Raw genomic sequence first — 9,976 nt, forward strand, 5'->3', positions numbered from 1 at the left:
AGAACACTCAACTGAGCACAGTACCCCAGAAGCGGCTTTCCGGGCAGTCATTGAAAGTTGGCTGTCTGTATGTCCCGTTGGACCAGAAGAGGCCTAACTTATGCGAAAGACGCCAACAAACATTTCTCATCAGGCTTCTTCAGCTAAAAAACGTATCTTTGTCATTTTCGAAATTTCACTCTGTCGGACATGGCGTCCAGGGGTTGCTAGTTAGTCAAGTGGACGTGCTGCTTATGAACGTGGCGCTCTGTCGCTTGCGTTGGCTGGTATTCGCTAACACACGAGTTGTGTCCGACACATTCTACGCGAGAGCGAACGGAACGCGCATGATATCCTTCTTCGAAATCCTGTCCAGTTCCACTACGGGAGTCGCACTCACTGTGACCACCGTAGTCCTATGCGCTGCCCTGCTGGCGGCCATGAACAGCGGCCGCGCTATGGCGAGCTTCTTAAGAGGCGACATCATCGAAGAGACCTTCCTCGTCGCCATCTTATTCGCCCAGTCCTCCCCGCTACCCCGCCATCGCAGACACGCTGGCAGCCGCCGGATGATGTACCTATCCTTGCTTCTGGCCATCCTCCCGCTGTCTGTGTATTTCCGCAGTGAACTGACCTCGTGGATCACTGTCACCCGCCCGGCCAATCACCTGGACACCCTGGACGAGCTGGAACTCGCTCTAGATTCCGGATCCGTGGCGCCCTGTGTGGCGCGGGAGACGTCGCAAGCTCACGCAGTGTCTCGATATGATGAGAAGTCGAGTTCCGTCATGAGAAAGCTTCAGGCCGCCTACAAACGCCATCGTGGGGAGCAATCTCTGCTCTTGCCAACCACTCGCGAGTGCCTACGCTGCACCCGCCGAAGTGACAGGGTCTGCTTCACGATCCTACAGCCGCCCTGCATTGTCAGAGAGGAGAGCCCCGAGGCGCTGCCTTTCCAGGAGCACCTGAGCACCACGTTGTCTGTTCTGCCCCTTCGTCATGGCCTGCCGCTGATACCGGCGTTGAGAGACCTCCTGTTGAGGGTGAGCGAGGGCTCACTAGAAGTGGAGGCCGGGCCAGATTGCAAGTACCGGCAGCCGCCCGCGCCAGCGGCTCACCCCGTCGAGCTGCTATCGTTCCTGAGGCAGTATTGCATCCTGCTGGGATTCACCGCAATTGTGTTCCTGATTGAATGCGTGATCGGCCGTAACACTAAGCCTCACTGACTGATTTTGAGTGTCCTTGTCGGTGTCCTCTCAATTAACCGTAATTATTGTTTTGTTAAAAATAAAGCACAATGATTTCAGAAGCGATCACTCGAAATGATGGCGGAGGATATCCCAACGTGGGGGACCGTTTCACTGTCTTGTTGAATAAAACAGGTCTGCGTGACATGACTTGCAATAATTTCTTCCATCAAATCTCCCCTGCGCGGAATTCACATATTATTTATTTATTTATTTATTTATTTATTTATTTATTTATTTATTTATTTATTTATTTATTTATTTATTTATTTATTTATTTATTTATTTATTTATTTATTTATTTATTTATTACAAATACCTCAAGGGCCCTCGGGTGAGGGCTTTACATGAGGGGTGGGCTAACAACCTGGTGTTATTAACAGATTTTTTCGATGGCTTTCTTGAAACGGTCTGGGTTTGTATGAAGGATGGTACTTGTGGGAAGGCTGTTCCAGTCACGCGCTGTTTGGATGAAGAAGGAATGAAGATGGGACGCGGTGCGAGCAGGGGGTGGGTAAACGGCATTTTGGTGGCTTGTGCGGGCTGAAGAACGATGACCAGGCTGAATAGGACAGTTGGAAGAAAAGTTATGATACATTTTGTGGTACAAGCACAGCCTTGCAACTGTGCGACGTTGCTTGAGGTTAGGTAGGCATGCATTATTTTTGAGGGAAGTAACACTGGTGGAGTATGAGTAGTTTGAGTAGGTGAATCGAACGGCGTAATTTTTGGCGAGTTCAATACAGTTAGGTTAAGCGGAGCGGGGTCCCAGATGGCAGATGCGTATTCTAACTTTGGCAGAATCAATGTTTTATAAACTAGTAATTTAACTGCTGGTGAAGCTAGACGTAAATTACGACGAAGGTAGCCGAGAGTTTTTTTAGCATTGTTAATTATCCGCGTTATATGGATAGACCAGTTAAGGGCACTCGAGATGTCAACACCAAGATACTTAATAGAATTGCGTGGTAAAACACTAGAACCGTTCCGAAGATAATTTGGGGTCGGGTAATTTTGTCGTCTGTGGAAGGAAACAAGCGCAGTTTTGTTAGTATTTAAGACCATCAGCCATCTGCGACACCACTCTTCCAGTCTTAATAGATCACATTGAAGGGCGTTATTATCTGCTGCACAGGGCATTAGGGCATTATTATCTGCTTGCGAAAGCACTCAATCTCGTCATCGTACGTACGATCTTGTGCCGTTGTTTCGCAACCCGAGTTGCTACCCGAGCTTACCACTCGGGTAAGCTCGAGTAGTAATTCGGGTTAGCTCGGGCAAGTTCGGAGGAGCATGGCGCCAGCTCCGGGAGAGATTGCTCGGTAGCAGCAACATGAGGCGCACAATCCCTACCGGTGGCTGTGATAGAAACAGCCACCTGCCAGTGCAGTGGAACATCTCTCAACCGCTGCGCCACTGCGCTGGAAGTGGTATAAGGACTCGCCGGCATCCATAAATGTTATGTAGAGAATGACCCATTCTGCATACATGGGCATTAACAGACTAAAGATATCATATCAGATGGAGCTTAAGTAAGCACTGCAATTGAAGAATCAACACCTGCTCTCGCAAGTCTACTCGCTTTAAGTACTTTAAACTGCTGCCAATTTTTTATTTTCATATCTACCAGCACGGTCTAGAACATAGCTTCCATGTTTTAATGCGCTTGTTTGTTCATTGGTTGCTTCCTAGAACCATAAATATATAACACATGCGGGGCTAGTTATTGCAAGCGAATCGAGGAATTGCTGGTCCGCAAGCGGCGCGGCCGAGACTATGTGGTATTCACGTCGCACTATTATGTTCTCCATAACCCGCCCCTTCGAGAAATATAGGATGAAGAGAGCGCCTACTGTCGACAATAGGCCTCCAAAAAGAGAGAAAATAAAGACATGGAAATGAGTTCATCATGGCAGTGTGATTCTCAAGTGAGACATGCGTCATTCAATCCGGCAGCACCTGTGTGCCTCATACAGCTCGTTAACGCATAGCATCGGCAGCTGTCGCCGTCTCCGCAGGGTACTTTTTTCCCAGTGGCAAGCTCTGGACGACTGCACCTGATAAGATGACGATATTGCACTAATGGTGCAGCCCAGCGACAACAGATCAAACCTTGTGGACGCATGCATGTGATATTGAACGCGTTTTAAAATTTCAGTCTATCAGCTATTAAAAGTGGTCCTGAGCTATTTTCTATGACATCTCTGCTGAAACCACTTCCTTACTACTCTCAAATAGTACACAACTGTCTTGCCTTTACGGCCACTGTCACTACAGGACGTCGGGTGACGGGTACAGCTCACTGCGGAACTTCTCATCTTCACTTTCTCTCTATTTTTGTAGCGAAAGCGGCGCTACTATAGCTGGGACGCATTTCACAATGAGCCTACTAATGACCTTGAAACGACCTTGAGATAAGTCTTGCCTAACGTTGCTATGCACATATGCCTAACCAGTGGTTCACCTTTGACCTTAAACTTTGATCTCGACCTCTGACCTTCAAATTTTACTTTTAACTTTGATATTGAGCTATGGAATTGAATTTTGACCTTGCAAGTTGTAGGCAGAAGCAGTAAGAAAGCCACGTGGTAATCCCGTTGTGTCACCTGATTCAGTTCACAGTTTTGAAGTAATGTATGGGATGTATATAACCAGAGATGTGCGCTTAACTTAGACGCTCTGAAGGAAGTAGAGCGCGCTGAGGAGCGCACGTGTAGTGAATTACATCTTCGAACAATGCGGCAAGGCGCTTCATACCATCCGGCAGACATTGCTTGCTTACGTAGCGTTCGCTACGTGAAACTTAGTTTGGCAGAGTTGAGCCACTGCCTAACTTTCTGTGTCTTCCTCTTTCCCTCTTCCTGAGCGTGGAACTTACTCCGGTGAACCTTTCCACCTTACTGCATTTTAAAGATGTCTCTCTCTTTCTTTATTGACATGACAGACCAATATTAAAAAATGAGAACTGATGCTAGGTGATTGGTATTTTCAGTGCGAAATAGAGACAAATCCTCAGAGCATGGAGTACCACGGAACACCACCCAGGCGGATGACAATGAGACTTTAGAAATCGAAGGTAATAACAGTGTCTATGACGTCTCTATTACTACAGGAACAATCTGTTAATCATGGCAACGCAGTGGACGACAAAAGGTGTTGAAGAGTAATGAAGGACCTTCGCATTGCTCATCATGAGGAAATTACGCCAGAAGAACGTTTCGCTTCTGTTCCATAACAGTTCACGTATGCGTTTCGCACTGCCTGGAGTTTTGCTGATCTACATTGCCGATCTGAATGCTACAAACAAGGCTTGTATCCCGCATACCTCCATGTGAAGGTATTACGCAGCAATTCATTACGACTGCATTCTTCAACGGGAAAGAGTTTCTGAACGTATTTTTTTCATGGATGGTAAAATTTCCCTGTAACAATGTATCCGCAGATCTCCCGTCAGCAGGCTTGCTTTTTTTTTGCTATTAATGTTTTTGCTACCCTCAAAAATTATTCGTTATCGGTTTTCGATGAAAGTCTTATCTGTTCGATTCGAGTGAAGGAAAAATAAGTAAATATTTTTCCACGCATCGGTTGAGTGGGCCATTACCTTCAATATTTTCGCAACAGCTCCTTACAATATTGCAATATTCAAAATTTTGGTCCAAGAATTCTGGACGTGGTCATGTTTTTCGTGCCGTCGTAATAGTCTCCTATATCTCACTGGTACTCACAGGTGGTGAAGAAACGTGGAGGCTCTCGAAAAGGGTGTAGCTTAAGTTAACGACAACGCAGCGAGATATGAGACGAAAAATGGTGACTGCAACGTTAAGGGACAGGAGGAGGGCAGAGTGGGTGAGGAAAGGAACGCCGATTAATGACATCATAATCGGAATCAGGAGGAGGAAAAAAAGGGCTTAGGCAGAGCATGTAATGTGAAAGGAAGATAGCAGCTGGTACTTAAGGGTAATATACAGGATTCCAAGAGAAAGTTGGGCAGAAATTTAGGCGCGCGGATGAGATTAAGAAGTTTGCGGAGAAACGGTGGCCGCAGCTAGCAAATGACAGGGTTATTAGGAGAGACATGGGAGCGGCCTTTGCCCTGCAGTGGGCGTAGTCACGATGATGATGATTAGTAGTCTCCTGCCGGTCATAGCGGCTCACTGCGAGGGCGCTGCCTGGCCCAAAAAATTCACAGACGATTACTGCATCTACAGCAACGCGATTCTTCGCGGCTGCTGCCATGATTATAAAGAAAAGGCGCATCAGGTGGGGAGAATGGTACTTTTAATGTCTTTAGAACAGCATTCTCTTCTGTGCAATGGCAAGTGATATATCACATGTCCTTGTGCGACGTCGAGGTTCTAGGGGACGAACTCTATGCACGTTTGTCGTAATTTAGAAACCGACTTCTTGGGCAAAATGAGATACAGTATTAGTAGCTCCTTTGCGCCGATTGTGAATGTGGTCGTTCGGATATTAGAGTATTCAAGCCGTAGAGTTAGTAATCCCGACTGTACGGTAAGGGCGTGTTTTTCAATGTGACAATTCTCAACCAACTCGTCAAGTTTTTCGCACTCCAGATTACAAGTTTCACACTGACCATCGCTCGATTCCGTGTTTTACGCAATGAGCGTAAAAGCTGTCAAACTTTGGTTCCGATAAAATGCTTGCTCGGCGCACACCAGGGCCCTTCTCGTCATCCTCTTTCGTACGGGCCAGAAAAATATATACGCAGCTGCGTCTAAACCGTAAGACCTTCAGTGTGACCTGTGCTGCCTGACCTGCTAATATGACACCACGGCAGAATAGGACACGAACGAAGCGCACCTTGGCTGCCACAGATCCCCGTTGCCAAACCATGTTTAGCACCCCAGGTGATAGAGATCAACGCGCAGCCCACCACTATGGCGTCTCTCACTGCCCATATGCAGCAGTAGAACGTTAAACACCGCCTATCACGTACCATACCATACCATACCATACCATACCATACCATACCATACCATACCATACCATACCATACCATACCATACCATACCATACCATACCATGCCCCCCTCCGTGACTCCATTTAGCAACGTGGCTATATGCACGAAAACGACATATTCCCATTAGCAAAAACCTTCTGCGATGCATTTACGGTCACCGATCCATACTAGCCGAACGCACACATACCGAGATGAGTGGTCTAGCGACCACACGGCAGCCATCCTCTAGCGCACGATCAATCGAGCCGAGGATTTGAGCCAGCAGATCCCCGTACTATATACACACTTCCCCGCTAGTCCAACCCCGTCCTGCCGATAGTCGGCGCAGTGGCGAAAGAGGGGGGATTTCATTTTCCCTGCCATAAAGATCAATAATTCTACTTCAATGATAATCCAAGCTTCTCACAGCTCATTTTCCTTTTGGCGCGCATCGCAACGCGCTGCGGACTCGGTGCGGCAACGATCAGTAATTCTCAAAACTGGACGCAGTTGTTGCTAGGCGGTTACGGCCAGTTATTCGTAAATTAAATCGTCGCACTGAAGTCAGAGTACGTCAATAACTTGTAATTAACGCGCGCAGAAAAAAAAAACACAGTAACAGTATGCATGAAGTAGTGTCGTCAAGAAAATATGTCACTCCATTTGGATATTATATATGCCAAATACGAACATATGCGCTAGCATGATGTGTTTCGGTGCTGCACTGCTCTGCTAGGTTATGGTGGTCGTTGGTATGCGTGTTCTTTCCTGCAATATGAGAGAATATGGCAACACCTGCCATAGCACCTGCCTTGTGGCACTGCTCAACTGCCCACCGGCTGCACCTTTCCAAGTAAGCCACCCGGTGGGCAGGTGAGCAGTGGCGCAGCGCCCAAAGTTCTCTTCTGGTTACCACCGGAAGCACCTTGACAAGTAAGATATCCAGTGTGCAGGTGGGCACTGGAGCGGTGCCCCAGGTTCTCGCCTGGTTACCACCGGCTACACCTTGGCAAGTAAGTCACCCAGTGGGCAGGTGAGCAGTGCCTATACCTTGGCAAGTAAGCCACCCAGTGGGCAGGTAAGCAGTGGAGCAGTTCCCCAGGATCTCGCCTGGTTACCACCGGCTAAACCTTGGCAAGTAAGCCACCCAGTGGGCAGGTGGGCAGTGGCTACACCTTGAAAAGTAAGCCAACCAGTGCACAGGTGGGCAGTGGCTACACCTTGGCAAGTAACCCACGCAGTGGCCAGGTGGGCAGTCGCTACACGTTGGCAAGTAAGCCACCCAGTTAACAGGTGGGCAGTGGCTACACCTTGGCAAGTAACCCATCCAGTGGGCAGGTCGACAGTGGCGCAGTGCCCCAGGTTCACGGCTGATTACCACCGGATACACCTTGGCAAGTAAATCACCCACTGGGCAGGTAAGCAGTGGAGCAGTTCCCCAGTATCTCGCCTGGTTACCACCGGCTACACCTTGGCAAGTAAGCCACCCAGTGAGCAGGTGGGCAGTGGCTACACCTTGGCAAGTAAGCTACCCTGTGGGCAGGTGGGCAGTGGCAACACCTTGGCAAGTAAGCCACCCAGTGGGCAGGTTAGTAGTGGAGCAGTTCCCCAGTATCTCGCCTGGTTACCACCGGCTACACCTTGACAAGTAAGCCACCCAGTGGGCAGGTGAGCATTGGCGCAGTGCCCCAGGTTCTCGCCTGGTTACCACCGGCTACACGTTGGCAAGTAAGCCACCCAGTCAATCACAGAGCAGACAAACAGTATCATGTAATGAAAAATACATAAAAACAATGAATATTTTTGAACAACAGTAAACAATAACTTTTGGTATTTAATCGGAAACGGAACAAATATTCGTACATCCGCAGGATTACAGTACATCAAAACCATGAATTCTACTGTTGCCGCATTATTCTTACGCGTCAGCAGAATCACTGGCACAGCAGTATTACCTCTAAGGCTCTGATTTTATGCAGTTATGTATGATTTAAACTAGCTTATAGAGGAAGAAAAAAAGGTTCAAGAATACAGTATTAAAGGTTAATGCGACGGAGAAATTGTTGCAGTATGAACTTTGTTTTCTCGCGAAAAGCACTAGCATGATGATAGGAAGTAATTACGAATGTGCTGATGAATGTTGCCGCGAATGATGCCGCAAATTCCAATAACCAATATCTGAGTGTGTATGTTGGCAAACGCAGCGTGGGCACGGCTTTCAATAAGCAAGGTCAATCAAGATCGCTTATTGATGTCCTCAAAATTTTCGTATTGCCACTGTAATTTTGATCATGATGCTAACTGATGCTTGCGTTAGATTACTCCAGGTGCATGGGCGTTGTCAAGTAATCTGATCCGAGATAGCAATGTTCGCGCCAAAATGACTTTTCTAGTCTCAAAAAGACATTGTAGGGGACAAAATCCAGAATGAATTCCGGCGCCTTTGGTTGTGTTCGTCAGCGGTGCGTCACAACTCAAAAGTAATTCGGGGGGGGGGGGGGGGGGGGGAACGCCCCATGAGCCCCCCCTGGCTGCTCCGAAAGAGGGCATGCGGCGATTTCGGCGCGAGAACTCGTTGCGGTTGGCTTCCCCTCATGACCTCGAGCACTCTGGCTAAACTACTTTGCTGCATCACAGCAGTGTCTTGTGAAGAATGGGCACGGCCAGACCAGTGGCTAATGGAAAGCAGTATGCAAAGGACTCTCGTGTTCGAACGGCATGGATCTAAGTGTCTTTCTAGCCGCTTTCACAACGCGGGTTACGGCGTTATATTTTGCTTCTTTGAACGACATGGATCTAAGTGCCTTTCTAGCCGCTTTCAAAACGCGGGTTACGGCGTTATATTTTGCTTCTTTGTTGCCGAAGGTTGTAGCGCACTCGAAACGGCCCGTGCACATAGAGGCCCAAGTAAATCAGTTGAGAAGTAAATCAGTTGCTAGCCGGACTGATGTATGTGGACGGCATTGTATGCAAGCAGGTGAACTGGCGAAAATCGATTCTCTCGCTACTTCTGGGTACGTTAACGTTTATCTGGCAGCAAAAGACTGATTTATAGCCGTAGCCACCCGCACCGATACCACTCCGTGATCACCGCTTCAAGTAAATGGCATTATAGCCTGGCGTCAGGAATATGTGCGGAAAAAATTGTGCAGACACCACAGTTTACTTGCGATATTATACGGCGACAGTGACAGCTATATATAAGTTTTCGGTACAGAGTTTCTAAATACTGCCTAAAAGGAAAGCAGGCGCCACCGTCTATGCTAGTTTATTAAAGGGCACTTTATGCACCTCGCCGGGAATGCAGCGTAGGCGTACTTGGCGCGGCCCTAGAACATGACTACGACAACAGAAGTAAAATTTTCGGAAAACATACATTGCAAGGAAGCGTTGTTTTACAATCATATTAAAATATGCTTATTGTACATTGCAACAAATGAGCAGAGAAGCACATGGGCGTAAACAGTCACCGAATTTGCTCATGGCTAGAGAGGCCTATCTCTTGACGCCACCAAATATACCCGTGGAACAAACCCGCGGATATATACATATATTTTTTCTTTGCGTTTAACAGACTCACTTATCAGAGCGAATATTCCCTCCAAAAAAATTGTTACCACTCGAAATGCTACACTTGAGAAGCTTCCGTTTTCGCACTGCGATAAACAGAAACGTTTCATTGATGTAGTCTGCTGACGCGGGACGCGCCCTATGTCCGTGCATAGGCTATGTTCGTGCCGTGAGAAACTTACCCGAGTCGCGCGAGCCCCTTCTTTGCAACGAGAAACT

Source organism: Amblyomma mixtum, chromosome 1 (genome assembly GCF_055824585.1).
Source record: "Amblyomma mixtum isolate Tamu chromosome 1, ASM5582458v1, whole genome shotgun sequence".
Lineage (NCBI taxonomy): Eukaryota > Metazoa > Arthropoda > Arachnida > Ixodida > Ixodidae > Amblyomma > Amblyomma mixtum.